This window comes from Olea europaea, chromosome 18 (assembly GCF_002742605.1).
Source record: "Olea europaea var. sylvestris chromosome 18, O_europaea_v1, whole genome shotgun sequence".
In the NCBI taxonomy this organism is placed as follows: domain Eukaryota; kingdom Viridiplantae; phylum Streptophyta; class Magnoliopsida; order Lamiales; family Oleaceae; genus Olea; species Olea europaea.
The window spans coordinates 3,794,500-3,805,306 of NC_036254.1; the positions used below are offsets into that span (position 1 = coordinate 3,794,500).

General features: G+C 35.6%; 1 pseudogene; it reads left to right on the top strand.

Moving 5' to 3' along the window:
- Positions 1-425: 425 nt before the first annotated feature.
- On the top strand, positions 426-10,130 carry LOC111366615 (annotated as a pseudogene).
- The last annotated feature ends 677 nt before the right edge of the window (positions 10,131-10,807 follow it).

Here is a 10,807-nt window from a genome sequence, read left to right on the forward strand (position 1 = left end):
GTTAGAAAAGGCAGTTTCATGACGAGTTGGCCGCTACAAGGAAAGTGGGCAGTTATAGAGCGATCAAGCAGTTTTTAAGCAGTTGATCACGAAAAGATCATCCAGGGAGTATAAAAGGAAGAAAAGACATAGAGCAAAAAGACCCGAATCAAACACTCTCAAACAGAGAATATGTAACTTTCAATTTATTAGTTTAGATTTAAACACTTCTTTTACAGTAATTCGTGTGCTTGCGCCCCTTGGAGGTATTCTGTTTTTATTTTCCAATTGTAAAGTCATCGCCAATAAAAACGCCCCTTTTTGGGACTTTGTCTCAAGAGGTTTGTCCCTTACACAATCGTCTGATCCATTTTTAATTGTTAGCGACTAATCCGCGCGAAACACTTTCTTATGGGTTTTTATTTTTTCTGATCAGGGTTTAAGAAATGGTGGCTGAGAATGAAAAGAACGAGCCTTCGGTGGACTCTTCGACTTCTGTGCTTGAAGATGAGGTATAATTTATATTTGTTTACGAATTTTTAACATTATTTCTGCTGCCTTTTTGCTTTCAGGATTTATTGGATTGATGTTCTTTTTGGGGAGTGTAGGCTAGTGTAGGTGTGAGTGTTAAGCAGAAGAAAATGGAACTTTTTGTTTTTGTTTATTAGAAATGAAACCTAACTTTGTGTTATTAGCTTTGGAAGGAAGGGGAAAAAATGAAAAAGAAAAATGGAATCTTTGTGTTTTGGTTCTGTTATGGTTTATTGTAGAAGAGTATAAAAGAAAGCGCACAAAATAATAGGCACTTTAAAGAGATATCCCAGTCTGAGTGCACAATAAGTCACAATATGGAGCTTCTTTCTTTTCTTTTTTTTTTTTTTTTTTTTTTTTTTTTTTTTTTGAATGAACTTATTATATGATGTTTACCCATCTGTTTGACTTCAGTTACATTTTTTCTCAATTCAATATACTTGAATGTTTTGACTTCTGATGCTCGAAAATCCAATCCTGTTTGATAAACTCTGTTATTGTAGTCTTCAGATGAAGTTGCTCCGAGGAATGCAATGTGCTATGATCAATTTATTACACCTCGTGTTGCTTGGAGTTTTGGTGATAAACATGTATTAAGTAGGATTAGCCAATGCCTTCTTGTTGGCTTTTGTTTGTGCTAAAGCATTTATTTGTCTTTTGTCTCTTTTCTGTAAATATGGAGTTTGAATTTTTTCAGACAATTGGAGCCTTTGTTTATAACTAACTGTTGGGAAAATGACCTCCCAAAGATAGCCCAGAGATCGAACTAAGTTGGCAAAGTGAAAATTTCCAAACCACTTCAAGAACAAGAAAAATGGGGAAGATATGATTTTCAATATATAAATGAAGAACAATGGATTGGATTACTTGAACAAGCCTCAAGTTAATCCCCAAGAAAAGAAAATAGCTTTGAATTTATACCCAAGAAGAACAACCTCTTACTTGTTAAATTCAATCCAAGCTCTCTCTCACTTTTCTCTCCAAAAATCGGGTTTAAGAAGAGGAAAAAAACACCAGCTATATATAGAATGAATCGGGCGCCATGGCGCCAAGAACAAGCAGAACCATGGGCGCCATGGCGCCAGCCTCACAGCCCAATTTTTCAAGTTTGGGCGCCATGGCGCCTGACTCCCTGCACACTTTCACTAACCCCCTTACATAATTCACATAAATTGGTCTGTCTGACGTGTTGCTTATTTCTCGAAATTTTGCCATGCATTTAGATCTCTCCAGTCCCATCCTGAGGATTTTTGACACATGCTATTTCTCTCTCACTTTCTTAGAGGTGGGGAAATACATAATTTTTCTTAATTTTTTTTTATCTTATTTGTGATTTTATTTTGATCTGTAGGACACCTGCAAAGAGGCAGTTGGAGATAAGCCAGGTGAACTGTTACTTCACGCAGAAAATACTGATTCTCCTATTATTTCAAAGAGCATGGCAGAAGAGGCAGAGAAGTTGATGGGAGAGCGGCTTAAGGAAGTAGAGGAAAAGATGAATGAGCCTAAGGAGGAACCTCACTTGAATGACATTCAGTTCACTAAACTCGATGAGCTTCTAACACAGACACAGCTTTACTCAGAGTTTCTTCTGGAGAATATGGACACCATTACAAAAGTTTCTTTCCTTTCTGTAAATCCTTTGTTTTGTTTTGAACATGGATGGCAATATTAGTTTTTGCTAAGAATTGGTGTTTGTATTTGTTAGAATGGCCTGGAAAATGATGACCAAACTGTTAAAGAAGGCAACGAGGGACGTGGTTCAAAAAGAAAGGCTGGCGCAAGTTATGATACTGTAAATAATCTTTTTAATCCTTTACTGTTGGGCTTAAGGATTTAGTGTCTCTCTTTATGACCTGAAGACTTGAGTTATAAAGTATATGCTGGATTGCCAGGTCAAATTACTGGATGTAATGAATAGTCAATAATGTTTAATATAATAGACTAATGTTTGGCACTATTGTTACACTTGTACTTCACTTTGATAATGATCTAATCTCCTCTTCTATTTTTGAAAACTTTGCACCGTTGTATCTGAGGTTGATTTATTCATCTAATCATCTTAATATTAGGATAGCATTTCCATTTTTCTCACTAGCATATCTTTCTGAAAACAGTATCGTGGCTTGGCTCTTATAAAGTATATAGAGTATTTTAATGATTGTTATGGGGAATATAAAGGAAAATTGGAGCTTTAATTTATGATAAACTATTTTCTTCTTTTTTATTCTTATCACTTTTGTGAATGTGGAAGAGTGAGGGATTACTTAGATATCCTGCATTGCACACCTTTATAGAGGAAGGCCAAGAGAGCTGTTGCAGCCATGCTCACAAGATCCAATGATGGTGTCCTTGCGGAAGATTCAGCCCTCACAGAGGAAGAGAGAGTTGGGAAAGAGCAGGCTGAACTGGTAAAGCTGAAGTCTTATCAAATTAAAGGTGTAAAGTGGATGATCTCGTTGTGGCAAAATGGGCTAAATGGGATCCTTGCAGATCAAATGGGACTTGGAAAAACAATTCAAACAATTGCTTTTCTTGCACATCTCAAAGGAAATGGGTTAGATGGACCTTATATGATCATCGCTCCTCTTTCTACTCTTTCAAATTGGATGAATGAGATTGTAAGGTACTTTCCTGTTGTTTTATTGTGTCATATGTTATGAAAGTGAAGTACTGAAAGAGAATCTACTTTTCTAATAGTTCAAGTTACACCATTTTGCACCGTTTATGTATTTCAATCGGACTGTTCTTTTGCAATTTGCTTAGGTTTACGCCTTCACTGTATGCAATCATTTACCATGGTGATAAAAAGGCTAGGGATAAAATTAGAAGAAAGCACATGCCCAAGATAATAGGGCCCAAATTTCCTATTGTAATTACTTCTTATGAAGTTGCACTAACTGATGCACGGAGATACTTGAGGCATTACAACTGGAAATATGTTGTGGTGGATGAGGTATATTGCAATTATTATTATTATTTGGATCTCATTCCTTTAAGTTTAAGTAAAGTATTTGAACTGCAGCTACAATGAAAAATGTAATTATTCTTGAAGGGGCATAGGTTGAAGAACTCAAAATGCAGACTGGTGAAGGAATTGAAACAATTACCTATTGCGAATAAGCTTTTATTGACAGGCACACCTCTGCAAAACAACTTGGCTGAGCTTTCGTCATTGTTGAATTTCATTCTTCCTGATATATTCTCATCACACGAGGAATTCGAACCATGGTAACTATCTTTTGGTTTTTATGTCCTAGAAATACGCTACTTTTTTTGTTAGGTATTCCTTCTAAGGCAATATTTTGATGCCTTGTCTTCTGTTATATGCTGTTTTCTTGTTTCTCGGTGTTGAGACGCGTACATACAATTTCTACTAGTTTCTTAAAAAAACTAATCTATTGTTCAGTGATAATTATATATACACCAATTTATACATGCACATGCAGCTTTAAGCCAAGTGGACTTCTTTGAACTTCAATATTCGATCTAATCTTGGCATGTTCCAGGACCTGATGTGTAAAAAATAATATTTAATTTTGTACATTTGGACATATTGTCTATACATCGACGTCGAACATCCACACGACACCATGGAAATGGCAAGTGGCATGTCCAAATTTTCTTTTGATTGTATATTTGAACAAGTGGCCGGCACATCACCGACACATCGTTAGACACACCGACATGAGACCTACTCAATGTCAACACGTGTCGAAAATTCTAGTGGCACGTCCAAATTATTTTTGATCTTGATGGCTGGACACATTGTCAACATTCGGGAATTAAGAAAAACAAACTTTCTTTAGAATATATAAATAAAAATTATATTAATTTAACTAGCGTGTAGGTGACTTGATGTGTCGGTTCTTTTTTGAAAACTTGTATATGGATTGTGTCATGTCCGACACTCGTGTCCGTGTTACTACTTGTTAGAACAGCTTCATATGCACTTGGTGGACAGTTAGAACTTGTTTTAGACATTTTTTTGCCTAATTATTTTACCATCAAATGGACTGTTTATCTTCTGCCGAAGGGATTAGGATATGATACGTTTTGCCTTCTGCTTTTGCTTCGTCTAAGGTCGTTCCCAGATACTGTGAGCCTTCTTTTGATCTTTATACTAACTGTGCCTTTTTTCCTGAAAACATGGACAGTGTTGCTGTTTTCTCATTTGATTTTGTGGTTATGATCTTTACTGTTATTAATTGACACAGCAAGGAGAAATAGACACTGGCCCAACTGAGTGAAAGCCCTCAAGAACAATGTGTTAAGTTCCTGTAGATCTTGGAATTCTATTGCATCAATCTTTTGATAACGATGCTAGCAAATAGTCGGACTTTAATAAGGAGCTTTAACAATCTTTTTTCTGGGACTTATGGTGTTTCTATGGGCTAGCTTACGGAAGATGAGTTTTGTGGTTTCAGCTAGTGTTTAGGAACCTGATATGTTGGGATATTCGGAAATATGATTAGGCTTTGGGCCACAACTCGATTTGGATGAATGTTTACAATATGTGGAGTCTTTAAAATGCTGATTGCAGATTTGGACATTGTTCTAGTTTATTATATCCAGCAAATGGTAGCAACATATTTTGATTAATGGTTAATTTCTCCTTGTCTGACTTGTTTTGTGATAGTACTTGTATTCAGGTTTGATTTCTCTGGGAAGTGCAACAGTGAAGCCCTCAAGGAAGAATTGGAAGAAAAACGAAGGGCACAGGTATAATTGCTGTGCTTGCAAAGATGGGGGTAATGGGATAATGTGCATCTCATTATTTAACTCGTGGTAATTTGTGAATGTGCAGGTGGTGGCCAAGCTTCATGCTATATTGCGTCCTTTACTCCTACGTAGAATGAAATCAGATGTTGAACAAATGCTTCCTCATAAGAAGGAAATTATATTATATGCCACATTGACTGCTCATCAGAAGAACTTCCAGGATCATCTCATTAATCGGACACTGGAAGATCATTTATAAGAGATGGTGGATATTGGTAAAGAGTACATTGTATAGTGATGGGACAGTTTTCCTGAATTGTATGTGATATTTTATTGTGATTCTGGATTCTCTGCATATTTTAGTAAGTCCTGTTTAGGTGGTGTTGGGTTTAGATTGACGTGAATTTAAATTTTGACTCAACTCAACATGATGATATACGACATGCTACACTGCAACAGTTCCTGGTGGTTCCCACCTTCCCAGTCTTATGGATTTAAATGAATCTGAAATCATGCATGCTTAAACTTATATTGCAGAAAGTGGACTCGTCATCTTTCTTACAGCGCTATTATTCAAATAAAGGTCAATTAACATTGTAAACCTGCAGGGCGTGGCATGAAAGGAAAGCTGAATAACTTGATGGTTCAACTTAGGAAGAACTGCAATCACCCTGACCTGTTGGAGTCTGCTTTTGATAGTTCTTGTCGTTGGAATAATTAATAATTCCATATGTGGGCTTCACATTCGATTGTAAAATTTTACGGGTTAGATATATGGCTCATAATGATATTTGTGTTTGGGCCAAATTTATTAAGTGATCAATTAGGCCTTTTACACCTTACGGGTTGTAATTAATTTGATGTGGTAATTTAAAGTATGTGGGCCGGAAATAAACCCTAATTAGAATTCTAGTCGTAATGGGACGACTCAATTATTTCCTATATATAAAGGCTAGGTCCCCTCTCCTCTCCATATGTTTTATTGGCTTGCCCCATTGATAGCTATTACTTTGTGAGGAGCAAGGAGGGGAAGATCTTGGCTGCTATGACAACAATTATTCATATAAACAATGGCTTCCGCAAGTATGAATTCGTTTTATTAATTTATTATGTGGTGATTCTTGATTCTTAACATGATAAAAATTAAATTTTAACAATTGGTATTAGAGCCTCGTGTTAAGATCAAAATCCATAATTAAAAACCAATTATTGTTTTAAACCCTTTTGTCCTAGCATTAAAAGTTTTCTGTGCATATAATTCGTGTATGTATATATAAGTATATCCATAGCTTGAACACGATGGACTGCCCCCTTCTACTTCCCCAAATTTACAAATTTGGTTCTCTACAAAACCACCGTATTCTTGCTCCCTCGTACGTGTATTTTTCCTCCTACTCTTTACCAAAGATGGAGAGATTTGTGTATTGAATTTAAAAAGCCCTGTTGAATACAATTCAAAATTGCGGTGGCCAGTTTGATGAAATCGTTCATATGGATTCAGTTTTCAATTGTGAATAAATTCCATTTGTTTAACAATTTGCAGCTACCACATGAAATTAGATAAGTGTTGAATCCAATTTTTGAATTGTGCAAGCCATTGACATTGTTTATTGAAACCCAGCAATTGTGAAATTGTTTTTTAATGGCCTGCAATGATTTCTTTAAGGGGGTGTGGGGGGCCGCTTGATTTTGAGTGCCATTTTGTTTTTTAATATGGGCCAGTTGAAACCTAAAAAAAAAAAAAAAAAATTCTGGAAACGGGCAGAGTAAATTGGAGACGGGGGCCTCTCTTGCAATTTATGAGTTTAGAGGCTCCTGTATGCAATTAAGTGAGCAATTTCTAAAATAAGGACTTGTCAAGCAATTTTAAATATTGAGGGACCTATTTTTAATTTAAATCCAGGGTTAATACGTAATTTTCAAAGGTTATTAAATTGAACTTTTAAAAGGTTGAACCCTAAGATTTCAATTTCAACTCAATTAAAATTTTATTTAAACTTGACCCGATTAAAATTATATATTGAATAAATAATAAAATTAATTGACAACTTTTGTATTATTTCATTTAAATGTTGTCATTATTTGCGAGTTTAAATTTCAATTTATATATATATTGAAATATTGAATTTTGTTGCCCGTTTTGTTTCCAAATCACATATAAATTTTACCGTTTATCGATTAATGATTATGATTTGTTACATGATTATTATTTTGTGATTGAATTATTCTATGGGCCTTGTGACGATTCTTGTTTTCTCACTAAGAGAAATATTTTGAAATAAGAATGGGTGGTAGCTGCCAAAGTGGCACACTCATTATTATTTATTCGATTTTCTCTACAATAAAAATACATATATTTTTGCCCAACAACTTTTGATTTATTGCATATAATATCTCGCCCAAAGGTGTTATTATATGTAATATTTTTGAAAAATGGCATGAGAAAGTTAACGAGCTTATTTTGGTTCAAAAATTTCCTTCTACCCAAAGGTGTTGGAATTTTGAAAACCAATGAGATTTTGCTGACTAGCTGCATGATGTGTTTTAAGAGTACCTTATAGCATGTTGTATTGTCGACCCAAAGGTGACTTTATGATGATGCACCTAGACTCTTACCGTAATAAAATTCATATGTTTCGATTTAAATTACGGATTATCTAATTAATAGCCCATATTAATTAGTTGGATATTTCATCATCCATTTGATTGCATGCATTAAGTTTGGATGATATTAAGAGTGTGATATTTCATGTTTCCACAGTTTATAATGCCTCATCTCTTTCAAATCAATTGTCTGCTATTGAAACATTGACTGGGAATAACTATGTGAGATGGAAACGAGACGTAGAAATAGCACTTGGTCTTTTGGGCTTGGATTTTGCAATGGAGAAAAAGTTTGAAAAACCCACAGATAAGAGTACTGTTGAATATGTAGCCGAACATGAAAAGTGGGAAAGGGCTAACAAACTCTGTTTGAAAATCATTAAGCAATCGATATCTGATTCCATTCTAGGTGCCATCCCTGATAATGAAAATGCCAAAAGTTTTATGGATGCCATAGGAGAAAAATTTATTGAGTCTGATAAAACCGAAACTGGGGATCTGATGGATAAATTTATGAGCATGAAATATGATGGTACAAGTGGTGTTAGGGAGCATGTCATGAAAATGATAAATATATCATCTAAGCTAAAGGCTCTTGACATTCCCATTGCGGAGCCTTTTCTGGTCTATCATGTTTTGAATAGCCTTCCTAGCAAGTTTAATCAGCTTAAGGTTGCTTACAATGCTCAGCGGGATAAGTGGAATTTGAATGACCTCATAGCAGTGTGTACCCAAGAAGAGTATAGGATGCGCCGTGAAATTGTTGAAACTGTGCAATTAGCTTTTCAGCCATCACAGAATAAGGGACCTTCTCATAATCATAAATCTAAGTTTCGTAAGGGTAATAAGTCACATCGAAGTCAGCAGAATAATAATTTTAGTGGTCCCAAAGCAGTTATAAAGAAAAATGATCAATGCAAGTTCTGTAAAAAGAAGGGTCACCGGCAGAAAGACTGTTTTAAGTTCAAGACTTGGTTGGAAAAGAAGAAGAGTTCTTCAGGTATTCCCTTGGCCTTAGTTTGTCTTGAGTCTTCTTTAGTAGATGTACCTTTGAATTCTTGGTGGTTAGACTCGGGAGCTAGTATTCATATTGCGAATTCCTTGCAGGGGTTCATAAGCAAACGGAGACCAAGTGAGAATGAAGTAAGCTTGAGCGTTGCAAATGGATTCCAAGTGAAGGTTGAATTCATAGGAGTGGTGAAGTTAACTTTAGAGTCTGGTTTTAATCTTGTTTTGGAAAATACAGTTTATGTACTGCAGATGAGACGGAATTTAATTTCTATACCAAAACTTGATGCTTGTGGTTTTACATTTAATTTTGGTAATAAAATGGTTAAGTTATTTAATGATTCTCGTTTGATTGGAAATGGCATTTTATGGAAGAATGTTGGAATAATTAATAATTCCATATGTGGGCTTCACATTCGATTGCAAAATTTTACGGGTTAGATATATGGCTCATAATGATATTTGTGTTTGGGCCAAATTTATTAAGTGATCAATTGGGACTTTTACACCTTACGGGTTGTAATTAATTTGATGTGGTAATTTAAAGTATGTGGGCCGAAAATAAACCCTAATTAGAATTCTAGTCGTAATGGGACGGCTCAATTATTTCCTATATATAAAGGCTAGGTCCCCTCTCCTCTCCATATGTTTTATTGGCTTGCCCCATCGATAGCTATTACTCTGTGAGGAGCAAAGAGGGGAAGATCTTGGCTGCTATTACAACAATTATTCATATAAACAATGGCTTCCGCAGGTATGAATTCGTTTTATTAATTTATTATGTGGTGATTCTTGATTCTTAACATGATAAAAATTAAATTTTAACACTTGTATGTTATTTGCAATTAATATAATTTGTTTAATTTGATTAATTGATGAACCATAATAATACTTCTCACCATCTTATTTCCGGCAGATTTTTACCGACCTGTTGAACAGATAGTGGGGCAGTGTGGCAAGTTTCAGTTACTAGATAGATTGCTGGCCAAGCTGTTTGAGCGCAAGCACAAAGTAATTATCCAGTTATATAGTTTGTGTTTCTATATTCTGAGTGCTAATTGGTTTTCTCTGGTCATTATGTGGTGTGACAGGTTTTGATCTTTTCCCAGTGGACTAAAATATTGGACATAATGGAGTACTATTTTTCCGAAAAGGGGTTTGAAGTCTGTAGAATTGATGGCAATGTAAAGTTGGCAGAAAGAAAAAGACTGGTCATTGCTATATCTTTTTCTCTTTCGTATGGTACATCTGAGTATTTTTTGTTGTTGCCAGTAGCTACGTTCTAGGTTTCATATTATAGTGGACTTCAAACGGAAAATTGTTTGCAGAAAGTGTTTTATATATTTCATCTGTTATCTGAGTAGAACCTTCCTTAAATACAAGTATAAGGAAAGTAGATTGTTATAATTATTCGAGAAGCCAGAGATTAATAGGGGACAAGACATCAGTACACATGGAAGTAAATTAAGAAGAAAGGGTGATCGTGAACTTAAGAGGCTCGAATGGTCAGTAAACTATGCTGGTAAGGGTGGCGAGTCCAAAAAAGGAATAATGGGGAGGGGTTATGGAGTGTTACAATGATGCCAAAACTCATTAACTGGAACATAAGGGGCCTCAATGAGGTTAGTAAAATGCTTGGTGTTCGTCATTTACTAAGGGGATGGGGGCAAATCTTGTTTGCCTACAAGAAACTAAGATGGAGTTTATCTCGAGGGTGGTGATTCGTAGTTTATGGGGGGAGATCATGTTGGATCTCAGTTTTTGGGGTCATCAGGGGTTTCAGGAGGCGTGTTGGTGATGTGGGACACTAGAGTGCTTGAGATGAAGGAGGTGAGTATAGGGGTGTTCTCTATATCGATTTCTTTCAAAAATTGTGAGGATGGATTTCGGTGGATGTTCAGAGGAGTTTATGGGCCTAATTCTGATGACAATAGAGTGGGTTTGTGGGATGAACTTGTTGGAA